At 31.7% G+C, this 23,057-nt stretch overlaps 1 protein-coding gene across 6 annotated transcripts in view; it reads right to left on the bottom strand.

Annotated features, from left to right (window-relative positions):
* LOC130896916 (rap guanine nucleotide exchange factor 2-like) overlaps positions 1-22,779 on the bottom strand; it is a 180,254-nt gene extending 157,475 nt beyond the window's left edge. For 4 of the 6 annotated variants that reach the window (XM_057805290.1, XM_057805285.1, XM_057805286.1 and 1 more), the window contains exon 1: positions 22,594-22,779. The gene's annotated coding sequence lies outside the window, so the exon portion shown is untranslated. The remainder of the gene's footprint in view (positions 1-22,593) is intronic. The other 2 variants (XM_057805293.1, XM_057805289.1) reach the window with 1 other exon arrangement.
* Positions 22,780-23,057: the final 278 nt, after the last annotated feature.

A 23,057-nucleotide genomic window follows, 5' to 3' on the forward strand; every position in this document is an offset into this window, starting at 1 on the left:
CGGATGACCTAAAGATTATAATATAAAGTATAATATACCATAACCTACCAGGTAGCGTGGAAATGTATGCCTATTGTGTATAAAGTAACTTTTTCAACATTTAGATAATTCAAAAATGTGATTCTTAGATAAAAAAGTATGAGGACAGTTTTAAATAATCTTATGATCCACAATTATTGCTTGATTTTTTTTTGGTAAAATTTGTTTACCATAAAAATTCAAATAGTATAATATTTACGGAATTTTTCGTCGGTTTCTTCAGCTGGTTCATGAAACGACCTAATATGAATATTGAAACTTGTCATATGACAATAGGAATATGCCGGAAATTAGCAATAAAATTGCTATAGTTATTTCTGAACTGTACGCTGTCGAAAACTTCAAATTTTCACTCATTTCCTATCATTATTCTTTCTAGAACAATCTGATAATGTCATAGTATGATATTTATCGAATTTATGGAGTAGTATATCATTTTTATTCAACATACTAACCAACGTTTTGGCTATTTCTACCTCTCGTAAAATTGGAACAACTGAATAAATATGACTAATAATCACTTCTACGATTTCACTACTTCATTCCCCCGTAGGTGTAATTATTCAAGTTTGTTTGATTTATAAATAGGTTGTAAAACTTTCATTACCATCATACCATCTTGCTCTAATATAATACCGCGATAGAGATCAATAAATTTATAGTCGTGTTTCTTTATAAAGGTATTCCCACTTGCAATATGGTGAACATTAAAAACTTTCTTTCATTTACAAGTATCATTTATTACTTCGATAGAGTATATTAATCATCATCAAGATTATGATTGTTGAAAAGGATTGAAATAATAGTGAAAAAGTATATGAGAATCAACAGTTATTGATACCGAATAACAAGAAAGAAGTGAAGGGGAGCCACAGGACTGGATCAAATGGAGAAATTTAGTAAAGACGGACGTGCATTCTTCAAAGTGACACGCAATTTTTGATATCTAACAAGGGTCATTACTTTTATATTTTTCTTAAGAATACTTAAGAATTTCTGTACAAGAACAAACTTTTCCTGGTCATTGAGTATCGACTTCTCTTATCTAGCGAGTATCGAAACTTTTACACGTGGAATCTCAGAACTTTTCTAACAGTTTGTTGTCATAATTGCAGTCTTCTAACGTGATCGTCCTCCAGTATTTTTTCAAGGATTATTAGTTTGTAAAGATGTGGTTCAATCTTATGCTTATTAGTTTATCGATGAGTAACTTGTTTTTTCTCAAATCCTTTTCCCTAATAGGGGGTCTCTCTATTCTCTCACAGAACTTTATATAGAACTTATAGATAATTATATAGATTGGATAAAAGGTTTTATTTTTTAACTTGAGTGAATTTTTTACAAATATTCTTCGTCTTCCTCTAACAAGGATTTGTATTTAATTTTTGCTGTTAAATTCACTTCAATTGAGAGTATTCCTAAACCAGATAATCGCTACTGTTTTATATTGTTTTTTAAACAGTTTCTAAGAATTTTTAACTCAGAAAAACTTCTTTCTGTGGAAACTGTACTTACAGGCTTGTACTTACTTATATTAGGATAAATATCTTGCAGTTCATTTGTAATTATTTATTGAATCATTTAACTGGGGTATTTATTATATGGAGTTTGGTAGATTAGGCACTAAAAGTTGTAGTTCTTCATAAGATTATTTGTGTTTGCTTTCTTCATCTTGAAGAACTAGACCTAAATCATTACAGTGCTTCAAAAGCTCCATATTTTGCAAATATTTTAAATTATTTATGTCGTACAAGAATCCATAATTGTTTAGTGAATCTTGTATCAAGCCGTCAAACATTCTGAATCTACTTTCAGCGGAATCAATAGTCTCATCTACGAGTATAGCTTCAAAATTAAATATTTTTTTTGCCTTTTCTCTTTAAAAGTCATGGAAATGTCACAACTCCTATTTTCTAAGAATCGTAAGCTTTTTCAGTATATACATTACAGCAAAAATTGCACAAATTTTTGCTTGGCAATCGCAGAGAGTATCTACAACATCAGATTGATTTTGCAAATTATTCATTCAATCGATAATATCATTAAATAATATAGCATTCAATGAAGCAAAACGACATTTCCTGTACTAACTTCCATCTCCTGGATTTGGAAAATAGTCCAGTAACTGAAGGTCTAAAGCTCCAGTTAATTCCGAGAATTATTCCCTTGTGGCGCAATTTGTAGGTCGTGACAAATACTTGCAAGGGAGAAAATCTTTAACACGATAGCGGCTAAGAATGGGGCCCAAAATGGGCCCCTGAACCCTGGAAAATGGGTTTTCCGCCGATATCGGCCAAAATATAGGACTTTTTCTCGGAAATTCGCGCCATCTACAATTGGTCTCCAGAGGTCAAAAGATAGAGATCAATGTATTTTCAACTCCATCGAGCGAAAATTCGGCAGAAATATTGGTCTTGCGAAAAAATTGGTAGAGGTCATTATTGTAGATAATGAAAAGATCTCCATCTTTTGTCTAAAGGAAATTTCTCTAAGTCCTATATTTTGGCCGATATCGGCGGAAAACCCATTTTCCAGGGTTTAGGGGTCCATTTTAAGCCCCATTCTTAGTCGCTATCGTGTTAAAGATTTTCTCCCTTGAAAGTATTTGTCATGACCTACAAATTGCGCCACAAGGGAATAATTCTCGGAATTAACTGGAGCTTTCGATATATTCAGGTCTTCAGTTACTGGACTAAAAACGGACATTATTTTTTGAAGGCAAACACTTCAAACAATGGATGATGTGTTGGGCTGCATCTAATAAAATAATATTCCAAATTATGACAACCACAAGGAGGGAAGAGTGCTTTTGGATTGATTTAATTGGTTAATTTAATTTAAAAATGAACGGAGTTTTTAATTTAGCAAAACCGTATTGAACGATTTTATTCAAAACTATTCCTACTCTTATATTATTTGTTATTAAACATTCTTTTGATATTATAAATAAATTTGTTATCTATTCCGGATTAAATATGCATTACGTGAATTTACGAGACTGTTAATCTTCCGTTTAATTGGAATGTTATAACCGTAACAATTTTTGTGTTAACTTCCTTACACAAAACAACTATACATACCAGACACGCACGTCTATAATCCGACCTAAGTTCCTAGAATTAATTAGTCATTACAAACTATAAACTGATATTTACAAATTTGTTATTCATTATAGAAAGCAGTGAAACATATATACGATGTTAAAACGAAAATTTGGACCCACAGAACATAATAAATCAAGAGATTCTTAAGAATGTGGAAGACTAAGACAAATATTATTGGAAGGGCGAGGAATTTCCATATAAAGTTCGTACAGTCCGCTGGAACAAATGTGCTTCCTTTCTAATACTAGTGATATAATTTTAATCCAGTAAAAAATATTTTATTGACTATATTCAGTGTACAAACTAGTGTCAAAAAACTATTGAGAGTATTTAGTTTTTTTCTAATATAGAATAAACGAGTCAGTGTCCTGTAAACATTTCCGTTCTAATATTTCTTCGCAAACCGAACTACAAGTCTTCGTGTAATATAAAGCTGACCAATTTTAGTAGTTAATTATGCAAGACGATTGATATAGCTGTGCAGTGAACGTTGCCTTTTTCTCTATTAACTCGAATGATGTTTTTAAAAGAATAAATAAAGTATTATAGGCCAATGTTTTGGTATAAACAAATGCATTGTCATTTAAAAATGCCAAACAACAATTTGAAATGTTTTATTGATGTAATCTATCAGCATTCCGATGTGATGATTCAAAATGCAGCTTAATATTAGGAGACAACTGGAATTGAAAAGTTTTCCATGAAAACTTTATTAAAAAATTAAATCAAATGTGAATTATCGGCTATTTAGACGAATAATTTATTATCTAATCAGAGTATGACCTAAATATCCTTCGGAAGTCAATAAATTTGGGTTTGGTTCATAGTATTTTATTATCTTTTATTTACTCATACTCCCTTATCTATACAACATGGAAATAAGAATTCCAGGATTATATTACATTACGGTTGTGTGCTCAATTTAAAAAAAGCCGTGAGCAGCAGAGCTCCATCACGAAAGTCGAATTTTTCGTCAAATTAAGAATTTAACTAATACACAAACAAATCTTTCCATAAAATGAATTTCTTGGAAAAGATATCAATTCTCAATCTTATTTCTTTATATGGAAAATTTGCTATTTCTCAATAACTTTTCATTTCACAAGTTAACTCTCTCTCTCTCGAATGAAAATTTATAATTTCAATAGACCCGATGGTCTCGAACCCTCTTGTTCAATTCCAATTGACATCAAAGAAAAAATTGTCATAATGACAAGTAAAAAAAATCACCCTAGCAACGATCATACTCGTATTATTCATTAAATCGGAGGCGGTCCAGTTCAACAATTACAACGATCAAAATGATTTCGGGCGTTTTGTGCTAGAAGAACTGAAGAAGAAAACTTTGAACTTGAGAAAGACAATTCTTCAACATCACACCTACTTGCATGCGAATTTCGAACCCACTAGTTAAACTTTTTCTGGCCAAAAAATAAGAAAATATAACAAAAATGACCATAAAATGGAGAGGGGTGGAGATGGAAAGTTTCGACCTTAGACAGGAAATCATCTCGCAACTAATTTCATTTTTCAGTCGCTTTTCGTTTGACCTGCAGAGGTGAGCAAAGGTCAAAAACCACTTTTTTTGCACTGCGACCCCTCGAAATATTCATTTGTTTTCATCCAAATTCTAATAACATCGATCCGCCGCCAAAAAAGTCATGTATGCTAATTTTGAACCAAATCGGACCCATAGCAATTGCTCGAGAGACGAAAATAAGAATTGTAGCTTAAACAGATATATATATATATATATATATATATATATATATATATATATATATATATATATATATATATATATATATATATATATATATATAACCTACAGACATTCGAAAAACCATCATAATCGTGTTCAGGAGGTCTCAAATCAAGGGAAAAATGATGTGCCCCCCATTTTTCTTCTAGTCATGCCTACCGTCGAAAAATTCGACTAAAAATGAACTTGGAAAAACAATGTTTCCTGAAAATTCCCACTTTTTATTCCCAATTCTTTTTATTTTTACAATTACAATTAATTATTCACACTTACACACTTAATTATCAACTAACACTTAACACACTGAACCTTTCACTAACACTTTTCACTATATCGAAGACATCAAATTGTTTACTATGTTCCTGGTACTGGAGTGTCTCATTTTATATTCACTATCATCACATTATAGAATCGTCGATTTCTTGGAAATCTTTAATTTGCCATAAACAAATAAAAAGGCCTTGTTAGAAATTGTTTTTATAAAAACAGTTACTAAAAATGTGAAGTAAATAGTACAAAAAAATAAAATGTACCCGCCATACTTTAACTTCAATTACATCTTGGAACAGGACCGGCTTCACGGTCTATATCAGTGGACTTCCTCTTAATAATAAGATTGAATATAATATAGAACTTATTTTTCAATAAAAAAACATCACAGTCTTGATAGAAAAATTAATGCATATCCAAATAAACCAAAGAGGGTATGAAATCCAAACAAAATATGAATAATTCAATTTGAGAAAAATAAACTACGGACAAGCTGCTCCTGTCTTTCTTATAGATTATTTTTGATTATTCTCTTTTCTTCTAAGATACACTCTGCGAAACCAGCAGTTGCTTATTATCTGTTATGTTGAAGACACGCCGCTAATATTCTTCATTTTTTTTTCTCTCAACATGACTTCCTTTGAAAATACGCAAATTGCCTGAATTAAGTGGATTCCTTTGTGTGACGCGGTATAAAAAGCGTGCGTTTAGAAGCAGGGATCTAAATCTCATTACATAAAACACATTGATACATTGTTGTCGGGTCTCTGGATTAAGAGAGAGTCCTGATTGTATTGTATTTCATATAGATTCAATTTACTTTTAATAATAATTGAATTCACGCATTAGTAAAAACGATTTATAATTTCGAACGTTGTGTTTTGTTCGTCTGGGTGTATATTTTGCCAAGAGTATTTTATAGTCGAATCTTGGCAACGTTGGATATTATTCAATATAATGTTTTTATAACAAATATCTAGAATCAGCAATCTCGTCGTGGTACTGAAGTGAATTATATTAAAATACACGATAGGAACAGAGATTTTTTTGTCATAAAAATAACAATTCATACAGAAAGAAAAATTATCTTTGCGCCGATCAAACAAAGACCTCAGATATGATTAGTAAAACCTCTTTCAAAAAAACAACAATCGCATTTGTGCTAAGCTCAATGCACATATTTCTAGGTCTTCCTGTATTGGATAGAATGGCTCATGGAACGCAGTCAACCCCGCAGTGTTCATTTGGTTTTAAGAAAATGTTGAAACACGTGATAGATTTTTTTCTAATGGGGACGCATTTTTATGATACTTACATCAATTGTCAACTCCTCCCTCCTTCTTCCTCATAAAAAGCCTCACTATTATAATGTGAAAAAACTAGTGATGTAACTAATATCATATTTGTTCAAATTTAACGCCAAATGTCAATGGTCAATGTCAGTTTCGAGGTGCGTTCCATTAGTATTTTGTTGTGGTAAATAAGGGTGGCGCCATACTAGGGTCAGATTAAATTTTTATGATACTTACATCAATTGTCAACTCCTTCCTCCTTCTTCCTCATATTAAGCCTCACTATTATAATGTGAAAAAACTAGTGATGTAACTAATGTCATATTTGTACAAATTTAACGCCAAATGTCAATGGTCAATGTCAGTTTCGAGGTGCGTTCCATTAGTATTTTGTTGTGGTAAATAAGGGTGGCGCCATACTAGGGTCAGATTAAATTTTTATGATACTTACATCAATTGTCAACTCCTCCCTCCTTCTTCCTCATAAAAAGCCTCACTATTATAATGTGAAAATACTAGTGATGTAACTAATGTCATATTTGTTCAAATTTAACGCCAAATGTCAATGGTCAATGTCAGTTTCGAGGTGCGTTCCATTAGTATTTTGTTGCGGTAAATAAGGGTGGCGCCATACTAGGGTCAGATTAAATTTTTATGATACTTACATCAATTGTCAACTCCTCCCTCCTTCTTCCTCATAAAAAGCCTCACTATTATAATGTGAAAATACTAGTGATGTAACTAATGTCATATTTGTTCAAATTTAACGCCAAATGTCAATGGTCAATGTTAGTTTCGAGGTGCGTTCCATTAGTATTTTGTTGTGGTAAATAAGGGTGGCGCCATACTAGGGTCAGATTAAATTTTAAAGGAAGCGCCAAATAATATTTACGCCCTCGACAACTTCTCACACTTTTGTACAACTAGACTCATCCATAACTGCTACATTCATACTATACCATTTATCTACACCAGCGCCATTTTGGAATGTTTTTGAACTGTTATTTATTGTATACAGCTGGACACTTTCCTCCCATATGAAATACTCTTTCTCAGAGTACTATGTAAAAAGAAAAATTTGTCAAACATCGTAAAATTTGATACGAGGTGACAGTAAGTCAGCATGATATTGACTAGTTATTTTTTGTCTCCAATAATCTATACCTTTAACATTCCAAAACATTGTGACTATCAGCTGATCGACTGGAAAAACTTCCTTAGAAGCACGTTTCTCCATTGTTTCGCATGTACTTTTGTTTCTGGAAAATCCTGGGATTGAAGATATCCAAACATTCCATTTATTTTCCACTTTCTTCCATCGTACCAAAAATACTACTGAGAATATACGAATTAGTTGTGTTTATACAGAGTGAGAATAGATTTTGAGAAAGTAATGCCGATTATAATTTAACCAAAGCTTTATTTTTTTCAAATAATGGTTTCCCAGTCGAAGTAGTCTCTATACACTAAGCAGTGACGCTGGAAGTCTCCAATTGGTATGACTTTTGAATGGTCGGTTACAGTCATTCGAATGCGCTCCAGATTTACAAAATGACTTTGTTCAAAAACATGTTTCAATTTCAGGAATACTAATAAGAACTCAATTAAGGATTTTAAGTCAAAAAGAATTGTCTCTAGAACATCCACGCACACATTTCTTTTATTATTTTTCGACATAATTTTGGCACAAATGTTCGCACGTTCAAATCTTCTATAAATTGATCTATTGATTTTTGATGAAAGAGTTTCAATTATACTGATTATCACTATTGTTGAACGATAATCTACTCTCATAAGAGCCTTAACTAATTTATCGTTTTCGTCAGTTTTCCGAAGTCTTCCACAGGTTCACATCTTTCAGATTCTCCCAGTAATTATTTGTACTCGCGGTAAACTTTTGCTCTTAATGAACAACTTCCTCACAGGCTTGTTTAGAGTCTTCATAAATCCTACTCGTGGGTTCACCAAGTTTAACACTTGAATACACAAAATTGCTTCAAATTCCGAAGCTCCATTTTTGGAATATACAACAAAAATAATGTCTTTGATATTCCGATGACGAATTAAACGGGTGTAGCTCAGACCAATAGACCTAAAGTCGCCATTTTCATTATATTTCACACATAATTCGTATATTCAACTACTTTTGGAACATCCTCTATGGATGTAAATAATTTTGATCGTCGCGGTAATTAATTGCAATAAATACTGGCAACTCACACTGTATGTAGTTATTAGTCGATTCCATTTTCGTATGAAAAGTTTCAATGTTCGTTTTTAAAATCTGTTCGACTATGAAAAAAAGATTTCCTATTTTAAATACAAAGGTTTCACGTTCAGAACAAGGTTAAGCACCTATACAAGGTAGTAATGCTCATAGCTATTGGCATTCAAGTGTTATTTTGCTTACAAACTATTTTTTGGAGTATTTCGAGTTTTCATCTAGATGGTGCTTTCATTATTTGGAGTATCCTCAACTGATTTATTGCATGCGAAATTAAATTTACCACTTTAATATACGATAACATTTTATGAATTATTGAATTGTAATAAATTTACGATGGAGCTATAATTTTGGTCATTCAATATTTCTTGAAAATTCAATTATTTCGACTATGATTAATCATAAAGAGTTGCTGGATTAAGCTTATTATTGTTCATCCTGCAACTTTAAAAAAGCTGAAACACATACTACTTCAGATGAAAGTTTATTCAACTTTTTTTTAAATGGTAATGATTGTCGTGTGTAGGATAATTGGAAAGTTCACGAAAAATTTAATTTTAACAAAGTTTTTTTAATGCAAATTATCCGGAAAATGACATTTCACAATATACTATTAGTAAGATGAATTAGTAGTGGCCTTGTCCAGAAGTAACACATATTTTCGACGAAGATAAAATGTTGGATATTTCCTTATCTCTGCAAAAGAACTCACGATTCCACTGGGAGGTTTTTGTAAATAGAATTCCACCCATATAAGGCATATTAAATCCAAGAGCTTTTGGGAGATGACTATATACTATAGGAGATTCCACGCTGGATATTTAAAGCGTATAAAGAGCGGCCTCACAACTGAACTTCAATTAGTACTTTATTTTGGTGTTATGTTGTCCCACATATATTATTTTCGTAATATATCTCGATAAAATGTTTGTCGGACACTGAATTGGATAAAAAAATTTCTCAAAATAGGCTAACTACTAATCAAGAACTAAAAAACAGAATTAGAGTTGAATCAAGTAACAAAGCTGTTCGAAATTCCATCAGCTGGAAGCTCTATTAAAGAAAAATTAGGGCATAGTTAGTTTCTATTTTTTCACACTTTTCAATAACCTCATACAACCCATATACAGCATTTAAAAAAATTGGGTAAGTTCGCAATCGATCAGTTGAAGGAAAAAGTCTATTGACAAGAAATGACAACTGTGTATGTCCACCAACTAGTTATTGATCCACGAGGGTGGCATCAAGATTATGGTGAATTTTTCAAATAAAAACACAAATAAAAGAAAAGTTCAAACCTGTTAATTGCATTTAATGCTTATAGCTGACTTTTCACCACATGTCGATATCTAATGATTCAATATACTTAGCTAAAGATAAGGAACAAAGAATCGATCTAATCAATAAAATTCATAATCACAAAATAAACAATAAAGTAAACAAAAATTGATTTTATTTACATTCCAGTGCGATAAAATTCTTCGTTATCTATTATATCGATACTGAAACGTTATTACTTCCCTAGTAACAGGTAGAAATCTATCAGGTATATCAGTTGTTTAATTTACAAATATTCTAATAGTTTAGAACATATAATGTGAGATGATAATCGTGCCCATTTTCGCTGTTTTGACTACATAAAAATATGTTTGTATGAATGTTATTCCCTCCGAAACTAAAACCCGGGATTAGGTAGATCACCAATCACAGTTTCCGAACGTCGCGTTCGATTTCCTGTGGATATTTCAAATTTAAAACATAATCTACAAGAACTTTTAGTTTTTATTACTGTTTTTGTGAGTTAATTCTTCTATGATATCTATTTAGTTTTATAATAGATTCTAGATATTTTTCCAAGAGGATGCGGGATACAAGTAAAGGATTTTCCCAGGAAAGCTGAACGACTCCCGTAGCCTATCCACTAAACCGCCATCTTCTGTCATTTCCGTCCAAACAGTAACTATTGTGCTTGGCGGGTCTGTCCGTGTATGTTGTTACGTTACTATAAAGTCGTTATATCAGACAACAGTCTACATTTTTTTGTGTAGGTAGCAACCGATTACCATTCTACCTTGTGCAGCATCACCTGGACGATATTATCAGTGTTTATGATGCCGACAGTCTTCTCTACTTCCTCTGTCAAGCAATACCTACACTCAGGTGTTTGTACATTCTTCATTTTGTGGTGTTACCGTCTTCCAACTCCGAATGCACCTAATTTTCATTATGTCCATTGTTCTTGTCACATCTGTTTTGTTCTAGTGCGTTCCATGGTTGCTGCTTAAAGTCGTGTTGTATCTGAGCTGTTTCTGTATGTATCTTTTTACGCTCGAAAGCCAGGAGGTTCACAATGAACCTCCTCATCGCTTTGTCATCGCTTTGCAGTATTTCTTAATTCTCAGGGCATCTGACCAGACCTCCGCCTGAAGAATTGAGTGAGTTGTCGCCATCAGCAGCCATTAAGCGACTCAAATATGTTGTCCTCTCGGTCGCCTTTTCAGCTGTCACTCCTTGTTAGTAACATCAGCTACTTCTGCAGATTTTTCGGTGATAACAACTATCACATCATCAGCGTTAGCAACGAGAAGCACGCCAAGAGGCAAAGAGTAAATAAAGGCATTTTTACTTCATGAATAGCAGATTTCTGGAGAGCATGATTTTTAATTTGATTCGTACAAAATTCTCTACGGCTGATGCTAGGAGCAACCTATCGTAATGAATGTTTTTTTTTTAAGTGAGTCGATGTTCGCGAGACCTCCTCCAATGACAAAATTTCTTTGGCATACTCACAAATGAATTTCTAAACCAGCTATATCAAGATCAAATAACATTAAATGTTATACATTTTTGCTATAATCATCACTATTTGCGTTAATTGTGTCCAAAAATTTAGATGTAACTGGACTTTTTTACTGTATTGAGTAGAATTTGAAAGTATTTGTGAAACGTAAACATTGAATAATCATATAATTCGATATTGTGCATAGGTAATTTCAGAGATTTAATCACATTAATGTCCAAGTATAATTCCAGCTAAAAAATAAACTAGCCCCCATGTCTTTTTTATAAATTGCATTATAATTTACTACACGCTCTTTTGCCCTTTATGTACTCGTGCTGTCGAGACAGGTGTCAGATGTCGCTGAATATGCCAGCTGACATCAACTTCTGTGCTTAATGTTTTACGCCCCAGACATTGGAAATAGCAAGAGCAATACTTAAGCATGTCAAAACTTATTTTTTTGAACTTTTTTCTGAAAAGATACCAGAAATATTGAAAGAATACATTTACATGGCATCGGCTTCGATTTAATAACAAGAATATAACTTATAATAATAATAATATTCAACTTACAGTAATTGTTATATTGCACGCAGATGAGTTACAGAAAACTTCATCTGCGTAAGTTAGAACCTACATATTCATAATAATACTAATAATAATATAGGGTATTATCAATTTCTGTGAAGGATTACCATTTAGTATAACATTCTCTATGAAACAAATATTTTAAAAACAACAAAATTGTGAATTTTATGCTAATTTCCAACATAAATAAGTGAAGCAATGAAATTTAACTTAAATTTTATACTTGAGATTCATTTACCAATTAATTTTTTCTATTGATATTGTAGAATCTAATTTAAATTTGACATTTTTCGCAAAATTCTTTATTAAAAACGTAAAATTCATTAGAAACAGTCTAATAACTTGATTCTTGGTGCAAACAGTGCGCAATTACTTTTTTCGTAAACGACTTCATGCTACTTGAACCCATAAGTTACGAGGGTCGAGCTGGAAATTTATATTCGGGATAAGATCTTGATTTACAAACGGAATTTGATAAATTTTGTGTTAAAATGGAAGTGGATCGATATATAACTCGTTCAGTTCTTAATTTGTTTCGTAGACCATTTTTTATCATTTAATCCTTCACCTATGAGTCTGAGCTTTATCTCATTTCTTCTTGATTACCAAACTTTATTGACATATTTTCATACATAGTCTTAATGGATTGAATCGGCAACAGCACGCATAATGGGTGCCATTTATTAACCGATAAATGTTGAAAAATAATATTTTTTGCAAAATAATCTTGTAGTGTACCCATAAGTTCTCAGGATGACCCCCGTACTTTATAAATATATCTGCAAAGTATGAAATACGTAAAATGCGTAACAGTACTGAGTGCAATTTGTAGAAATTAGTTCAGTTGACAGAAAGGAACGAGTTCCAAGTGACATACTCTTGTGATCTGCAAACAAAAAAAGAGAGAGTTCCATTGTCATCGCAATTTTTCATTCTTCGAATTAAAGCTCAACAATTAAATTCATCGTCGAGTGAGGTCTTGAAAGTTTATTAATAGTCTATCTATATCAAGTATTTAATCACTCAAAAAATACTTCACAAGTACTTAACTGTGAATATTAAGTCAAGTACGTAGTGCGGTCCTCGAGTTCTTAGCATAACATAAAAAGAAAAGCCATAAATAAAAAAAGCTTGGATTGTTTTTCGATATATTCTCCCTTTATTCTCAATTCTCAAATAATTCCGGTTAATAAATATTGTAAATTCGTTTTACGAGATCAAAATATCAACAGTTGTTTCCATCTGAATCAAAGAAGGTAAGCTGAGGCGACTCGTTAAAAATCTGAAGCCCGATGATGCCTATAACAAAAAGAAGTTCGCAGGGATATTGCAGTCAATATTAAAGGATTTGTCTCATATATTTATATAATATACAGCATCAAAAAGAATCTGCAGAAATTCAAAATGATGAGTCAGTTGAATGTGCTGAAATGCTGGTGAAAAAAAAAAAAAGAAATCGCCTAGATCTAACAGAACGCGGAGACTTGTGGCTGAAGCTAACCAAAATGGAACCTAACATAAAGCTCTATGCGCACTAAATAAAATAAAAAGGGATTGGGTCGGGCATTAAATTAAAAAGGTTGGGAAATACTGCTCTAAATATAGGTTCTCTGTGGTTCTGTAGAAATTGATGAATTTGATTTTCAAAGAGATGATCCTTGTATAAAATTTCACTGAATTTTACAGTATTTATAAATTAATATGTACGTGACGTACATTGCAAATACCTTCTTAAATTACTACATTTGTAAACATAAAGAGCGAATTACTTAAGTCCAAGGTTGAGGTCAACGACAATTAAATAAGAAAATGACTAAATTATGAATTATATGTCGATGTTATTATAAACTTAATGGCGAATTTACCTCAGTGATTCGGTAATAAGACTACGAATCATAATTGATGTTCATTGGCGTACTTTGAAAATAGGAATTATTTGAAACTAAACTTGTTCTTACTTTTTATGATTACTTTCCTTATTTATTGTAAAATTTATGATTTAGAATACTACTCGCTAGAGTACTAATAATAAAGGTTGCTATTTAAATTCTTCACTTGGCAACACTGAATAATTCAGACTGTCATTGACACTTCCGGCATAAATTGTATAATGCTCAACATAACCTCAACTACAACGTATTGTTTGGGAAAGTGTTTAAACATTTAAGAAGTTCCATTTAAAATATTTTTTGAAAGGCTGCATCTGTTTAAATTTACAAAAAACTGGAACAATCTGAAACTTAAACCTTTTACATATATGAAGTTATATTAAATCGTAAATCCGAATATACAATTTAAATCAATTCCGGTATACCGGAAAGGCGTAGAAAATTGAAAATATTTTAATTGAAAGAATCTCCTGGTAAACTTTCAATGTATTATACCCTGTTCTATTCCACGCCACTGTTAACAAAATGAAATAAGTTACCTCACAGGTAAACAGGTTTCAGAAGAGATATTAAAAAAGTTCGAGAAATATAAACTTTCGTTCACGAAAGTCTTCTCACGCTATATAAGCTCTTGTTATAAAAAATGAAACGAACTAAAGAATAGGGAAAGAAAAGAACAGGTGATAGAAAACTTTAATGTAATTAAAAATAACATCTTTCGTTAGTCTCTAAATATCTGTATATAATGTTCTCGAAACTGTAAAAAACGTTTTAACGTTGTGTAATGTTAAAAGGGTTATGATCCGGATAAATATAGGATTCTACAAACAAAAGAATGGCTGTAGATGCACGAAAGCGTAGTTCATTTGTCTGTGGCGCCGGTAGCTGATTCATATTACGTAATTTTGAATATATTTCATATTCATAAGTAGTAATTATCACTAAATCTTAGACAACGAATAAAAAATTATACAAAAACATCTGGCAATAATGTGCATAGTGCATAAAAAGAAGACATAGTATTAAATTTTCCTACACTAATTTGTTAATTTATATTTTTACAGCATCAAAATATCATTTACAGCATACTATATAGTCAAACAGTCGATTAAGCTATCGGTAATTTTGGGTAGCTTACGGCTACGTTCGTGTTGGCAACTCCAAGTTCCTGGTGATCTGGCTGTACCCACAGTTATGGTTGTATCGATCCCTACAAGCCACGCATTACGTAGTTAGAGTGAGGTTATGTCCGTGCCGTGTGTGTTCAATTAATACGTTCACGTTTAAACTCTTTTTTTGGCTTTTGGTATGGTTTATTCAAGTCAAAAACATATCATTCTCATGCAGATTAGGAAAGTGATTACTTTTTCACGCAAGTGAACGATAAATCGGCTTTGTAACGTGTGTGTCTCAGTTGGAAAGAAAGGTAATGTTATTGCCAAATATTGGAAACCCTACATGGACGGTAAGTTGCTTTTATAGAAGTTGCTAATACAATATTTGGTAAATTCAAAAACAAAGTTGACCTATTACCAGTAAAAACGAATTAATCCATTTTCCAACTAGTGTGCCCTATAATAACTGATATGTCTTCTTTATTTTTTTTATTGTGATCTCTGCTAGTTGTGGTCCAGCTGTTTTCTCGAGTTTGGATTCCTTGCATAATATATCAGCTCCTTCAGCTGGATGTCGAGGAGGATCCTCAGTTTATCGAATCTTCTCCTGGCGGTCTAGTCCACGATCTCTTGAATCTTCTTCTAGCCCAAGAAAATTGAATTATGGAATGTATCCACTTATATTTACGGATCAGTAACAGTGAGTGAAAACTACTTACAGTAGAAATGCACATGGATCGTAATACTAATACAATATAAAAATGAAATTTGTTAATATACAGTTCTTAATTATTCTTAATCTCCAATTAATGAGTTTATCTAATCAAATTTAGAGTGAAAATATTGTCTTAAATGTTCATTGGAGATTTTTTGTTGATAAATATTCGCTAAAAGTCTAGTTCACTCTTGTTGCAGAGACAGCTTGAGGATCGAATTTAGGTTTGTTTTAAGTCAATTCTTCGAACTCGCGAAAGTTGAGAAATATTACGGTTTTCACAACAACTTGTTTGTCATATATTTATTGTTTTAAGAAAAATGGTTGATGCAAATAACTTTACAAACATTCAAAGTTTATGCTCGTTTTATGTAGGATCCAAAAATAAAAGTACACGTAATTATATCAACAGAAAACTAGTTTTTGTTATATCAAGTTTCACAACTATTCAATCTGGATTTTATCATAAAAGCCGACGTGATGCCAAGAAAAGAAACTGTCGCTATATCTAGATATTTTGTTATATTTCGATAATATATTATGAAATGTATGTATTTCTGCCAAAAAGGAAACCTTCAATTTGCACGTAACTTGTACCATTGTTTCGGAAATACAAAACTGATTAATCAATTATTAACTAACAAATATACGGAAGTAGTATTTTAAATTGGCTGAGTTCAATGAAACTGTTCGTAGTTTTGAAGCCATTGCATAGTTTGAAAAAGCTTTTTTACGTAAAGCTTGCGATTCCATCAAGTAAGAAGGTGGATACTTAAGTTTTGAGATAGGATAAGATAAAACATGTGATTTGACCGTACCAACCGGTACTTCAGGTATAGAAAAAAGTTTACATCGCAATTTATTTTCTGAGGGAACAAGAAGAAATCATTGGGTGCCAAACAAGGACTGTACGGCGGATGGCCCATCAAGTCAATGCTTTGACTCTTCAAAAACGTTTTTGTTGGAACTGATCCCTTCTGCGATTAGTTTCCCTAATTTTTTCGAATATTTCTGACCAACAAATGCTACTGGACACTTCAGAATTCACCGTTTTACTTTGCTTTAACGGAATGGATGTCTAGTTATTCCGATGTTTTGCTTCGAAGTGCTTCGTGCGCAAATACGTTGCATCAATTTGCATTTCCTTTACCTGGTGGCCATTTTCCAGAGCCCCCATTTTGTAAAAAGAAAATTTTTATTTAACAATAAGTAAACTTTTCAGTCTACAGCCGTGTTACATGTTCTTTAAGTGGGAAGCTCCTAGTCCATGAGAAATGCGAATTTCAACGAAACTGCTTCTACAGGTCGAAATTAGAAAAATCTGTAAACGAATGGAATTTGCACGGATCCAGGATTTCATGGTTGCTCTATAGTATAAATATGGAGAAAAGTCTAGATATGCCAAACTATATACATGTGATTTTTTTCACCTTTAATCCAGTTTGAATATTTAAATAACGATTAATATAAGATATTCAAAAAACAACAAAAGTTATTTTCTATTTATAAAAGTTGAAGGAATATTTAGTCTACAACAACCACATACCTAATAGTCACGATTGCTCTAACACAGTTAAAACAAATTAAACTGAATACCTACAATTCCTGATCTGAAATCACCGATATTTATTAACCGAATTCAAAACCGTAATCTATAGAGAAATGTTATTTTTAGTACGCTTGAAATACAAAAAAAGAGTCTACAAGCTTTCTAATGCGGTAACGAAACCAGTGAATGGCATCTGAAGAAATAAAAACAAAACGAATTTTGATGCGGTACTTACACCATCACCATTTAAAAATATAGAAAATAATACAACGATCAAAATTACTTCACTTCTAGTAATTGAAGTGAAGTTTGTCTAATTATTAAGCCTTGATAACTGATTACCAACAAAAAAACCGTTTAGTATCAAAGTGAATTTGACTTAACTGAGAAATTGCCACAAATAGATTTTAGTATACGAGGGTTGTTTAAAAAATTTCCGACCTCAACCTTTTGATTAACATTTGCGCATACGTTGACAGATTTGCTCTGAAATTTCAGCCAGTTTGGATGTTTAGTTTGAAAATGGAAAAAGTTAGTATCGATATGACATTAAAAAAGGAGTTAGACACTTTGTACGGAGACTCTGCTCTATCATTTACGACCTTTTTACGAATGTTGGGTAACTGATATCAATGAAAAGGTTCACTAAAAGGTGCTAGACGACGATCGGATTAAGTTTCGTCCACATACCTCTAAGGAGATTGGTCTTTTGCAACGGGACATCACACACTTCTCACTCTTTCAGTTCTGAGCTCCGTAATCAATAATTCCCTTCTAAAAACAACCTCAAACTAATAAATGGTAATAAACTATTTATGGATTAAAAAATTTACAAAACGTTGGACGTTTTTCTAAATTAGTTTGTTAACTAGTTGTTATAGAGTACTTTGAACCCATATATTAGGCTTACTTTATCCACTAAATTGATTGTCCAGTGCGTTGAAACAAGTGAAATAAACAACCAGTATTAAAAATGGCGATTGTTGGATGATCTGAGGATGTATCCTGTAAATTTGTAAATACGGAATACTGGCAGTCATGAATATATAAAAAAAGATGCCAGGACAAAAACTGGAAGAAAATTCGACAGGATAGAACTAGAAATAGAGATGATTGAAGACAAGGTGAAAATCTTTTGAAGTAGAAGAGGCTGCAAAATCTGGTGTTTCAGGTCATTTCGAATATCTTTCTATTTAACATGTCCTGGTATATTTCTTATCTCTAATCTACAACATTATTGGGATATTTTCAAAATACTGATCAAACAATGTTATCACGATGCTAATTTCATTGGAAGACTTTTTTAATAAAGATAAATATTCAGCAAAAGTGTTTTTGGACAACCTGTATTAAACGTTGATAAATATACATAATATATGTAAAAAACGTAGTGAATATTAATGAATGAGTATTTATAATATTCATTAAATTTCAACAAGGTATTATATTTAAAGGTCAAATTTATAATACATTTATTTTAGAAGGTATACATATATTTTAAATATTTAATATAAACTCGGGAGTAACAGGTAACAGGTAGATTATATATCTTACTAAAGATACTTTGCAGGTGAACCAACAAAAGTTTTATCTTTTACATCACAACCATTCCGGGTTATTCAAGCGTAGAAACACAATATTTTGTTTGATGTTTATATTGTGCCGAATATAACACTTTTGAAATTATTATTCAAGGACACAAGTAATTATTAAGTAGGAAACATCGGCGAAATTATTTTACAACTGTAAATACAAATCTAAAATGAAATTTCTTGTGATGATAATTGGTTTAAATCACTTCAAATTATATTGTGAACACTCCCATTTAATCAATCGCGAATACCTCATCTTGTGTATTGAATAAAATCAATCTAGTCGAATTTGTTTGATCACATGTGGATGAATATGAAAAAATATAGAAGTTTCTATATTTAAACAAGGTGAGTACTTTATTTTGCTCAGGGCCGGATTAAGATTTATAAGGCCCGGGGCTAAAATAATGACGGGGCCCCCTTAAGGAATTCGAAAACCCGGAAAAATTCACAAATGATGCGGCCATCTTGGACCTGGGGCCCGGGACTATAGCCCCCTCAAGCCCCTAGCTTAATCCGGCCCTGATTTTGCTCATTAAACGATAAAACATTCCATAAGTTAAGCAATATAAATTGAGCACTACACCTTAATAATACTTTAATAATTTAAATAAAAAAATGCAAGATCAGAATGCACAATTACAAATTGAAAATGACTTGGATTAATTCGTAAAATTACAGCACTGAAGAGATAAAAGTAAGAATGGAAATTGCTCGCATATTATAAAATGAAAAACTTCTTTCAATGTGAAATCTTGAATAACGAATTGAAAAAGAAAATGATAAAATGTTACATATACTTGATTCTTCTGTACGGAATGGACACAGCTAGTTTAAACAAAGCAATAATGAAAAAACTGGAAGGCCTTTGAAATGTGGATATTGAGAAGAATACTACGAATATCATGGACAGATAGAATCACAAATGAAGAAACTTTACACATAATGGCAACACAAATAGAATTATTGACTACCATAGAAACCCGCAAATTACAGTACTTCGGTCATGTAATGAGGGGACAACGATTCGAATTCCAGAGATTGATTATGCAAGGAAAAATAGAGAGACAGAGAGGTATAGGACGACGAAGAATATCATGAATTCCGTCTGATGAAAAGGAAACAGTAAACGGTGGGTGGTCAAAAAATTCGAAAAGAATTCTTAAATTTTAACCACGGCAATCACCGAAACCTTTTGCAGTCGACTATTTTTCCGTTTCAAGAGTGTATGGTGGATCCAGGTTTCATCTACAATTATTATGCGAAGTATCCGACTTATTTTGATATAATAGGCTCGGGAAATGATAATTCGAATGCGCTCGAATGACAAGTCGAAGGTCGAAGTGGTCGAAAATTGAGATTTCATAACAAACCAAATAATGAAGAAGACAGTCGAAATCAAAAAAAAAAAAAAACAAATACGTTCAGGTTGAAACGTCAATAATTTTAAGTGTTAAACGGGAGTTTGTTTAAAAGACACCCACAACACTTTCCTTTAATGTCACTCAGAAAAAAAAAATAACGGATAAAACGAGTTTCAATTGCTATTGCGTGGTCAATTTTTGCTGTTAATAAATGTAGATGATTTGAAATTTACTCCGAATGCGTGTTGCGTGTTTTGTATGGTGAATTAACGGAACAGGTTTATACGTTAGTCTTGAAAGGCCAGCAGGTGCGTATAATACCATGCACATCTATTCAAAATACTCTTATTGTATGATGAAAATCATTATTATTAAACTAATAAAACCTATATTAGTTGGATAAAGAAAAAATATTAACTCGGTTGTGTCAGACTTTTATCTAAAGAATGTATCGGATATTTGTTTTAGCGCTGAAACTGATTCGGAATGGCGGTGGGACGTGGGGAGGGTATCATTTTTGAGGAGATTTAGTCACTTGGCATACATCAAATCAAGCAATTGTCATCAACTTATCTTCTGAAGAGGTTATTTTACATTTAAATAACTCCAGATAGCCTTCCAGAAGCCAGGACCTTAGACCTCTTGATTTTTTATGAGAATACATCAATCAATCTAACCTATGCTTCGTGTTATCATCAATATTATACCGATTTGCTAACACTTTTGATATTAAACTTGAGTCATTCGAACGATCATATTTTCAATGGTTTGAAAAAATTAGAAACTCGCAAAATCAATATTTTTTTGCTTCAACGTTTTACTTTTTTGATATTCTTATATGTTTCTTGATAAATAGTTTTGATTTTATATCTCTTATTATAGGAAATTAATTTCACCAAACAGATAAAAATTCACGTTTCGAGTTGTTTCGGTCTTTATCAAAAGAAGACTTGGCATTGACAACTTTCAAAATTATTTTTAATCCATAATAGATCACCTCCCACATGAATACTTAATATAATATATGATAAAGACATAATAAAAATCCGTTTTAACCTTTTGCATTGCATCAAAACTTCTAAAATAAAATTTTATTCAAATTATTTATTATCTTTTTTACTATCGACAGCTTTCTTGTTCCTATGTATGTGAACAATTTCTAAAAATTCTCGTTTCCTTATATTTGATTCAGTTTCAAAAATTGTTCAATTCTTATAATTGAATGTGGGTTTTTTTTGATATTTCATGGTTAATTAATGCAGTTTAATTTTTTCGCTCGTATTGATCTGTTAATCTATTTTCTAAATACTCGGATGTCTGTCCTATGTAAACGGCGTCACAATAATATATAAATATTTTGTTTTTGGGTGTTTTAGATTTTAGTTAGTTATATTTGGATAATGAATTATGTTCTTTATGACTAATATCATATTTTTTATGGAAATCATTTTGATACAACTAGGAATAATTTATAATATGGCTGCTAGGTACATAACAAATAAGGAAAAATTATTTTTTATGGATAGAATTAATTATTATTTTGATATTCATGTTTTTAGATAATCTACTGATTAATATAATTATGCAAATTGGTACAGACCGAATTCGCTCGAAACGTCAATTTTTAATAATTTTCTATAGAGAGCTATCAAGATGATTTTTCAGGAAAAAAATGAATATTTCATTAGTTAGCTTTCACACTCACCCCATATAAGATCAAATAATGCTCAGGAGTAAACTTTTCGAAGACTACAAATATTTCAAATATTATTAAAGGGGGTAAATTAATTTCTTGTGAATAATTTCAAAAGGCGGATATTCAATTCCAAAAATAAAAAGTATATTAATCAATTCCCAATCTCAAATGCTATAGCACCACAATTTTATTCAAGAGGAAACAAAATTCGTATTTAGTAATGTTTATGTATACAAAATATAAAAATAAGCACAAAGTTAAAGCCTAAACCCATCCATAGTACATTGTGAGTAGAATATTGTTTATAATTTTTATCACATATTTCTTAACAATTACCGGAAGTTTAAGATCACAAAATTTGGTATCATCATCAAACGCTATGTTGTAATATTTAAAATGAACTGAAAATTATATAATAACTCGTTTTCTTAGGAAAAAATATATAGATAGAAATTTTTGGTTAAATAAATGACCAGTGTCAGTAACCAATAACTAAGTTTACATAATAGAAATTGTTAAATTTGTAATACTTCAGAGTCATTAGTTGCACCTTACACAACCAAAACAAAAAATTATATTGAATCAATTAACTTTAAATTAAGGAATACCTACATTAGAATCGTGTTTGATGGCAATAAATCCTTTTTGGACACTTTTAAACACCAAAATATTCAAAAACAAACCGCCAAAATCGGATGACAACACATACGCCGTTACACGCCAAACTAACAGGTAACCGTCAACTCTTACTACTTCCTTACAAACGCACCGCGTTCGAATCAGCGTTCAAGGTAAACTAAAGCACTGAACGGCTGAAAATTCTGAACCGAGTGAGTTTACGGTGAGCGTGCTCCAGACACTAGCGCAACTATTAATTTTTCTTTAATCCAACGAAAAAAATTAGATATGTCAAAAAATTTGGTGTCATAACTAATTTCTAATAATTACAACGTACAAAACTACCAAATTAGTTGTAATGTATGAAAAAAAGTTGAAGATTAAATGGTAACTCTGAGGAGAAGATGGTTTCAGGATAAATGGCTTTGCCGAAGCTGGTTTCTCCGGAGGACACCTCG

This window comes from Diorhabda carinulata, chromosome 8, assembly GCF_026250575.1.
Source record: "Diorhabda carinulata isolate Delta chromosome 8, icDioCari1.1, whole genome shotgun sequence".
In the NCBI taxonomy this organism is placed as follows: domain Eukaryota; kingdom Metazoa; phylum Arthropoda; class Insecta; order Coleoptera; family Chrysomelidae; genus Diorhabda; species Diorhabda carinulata.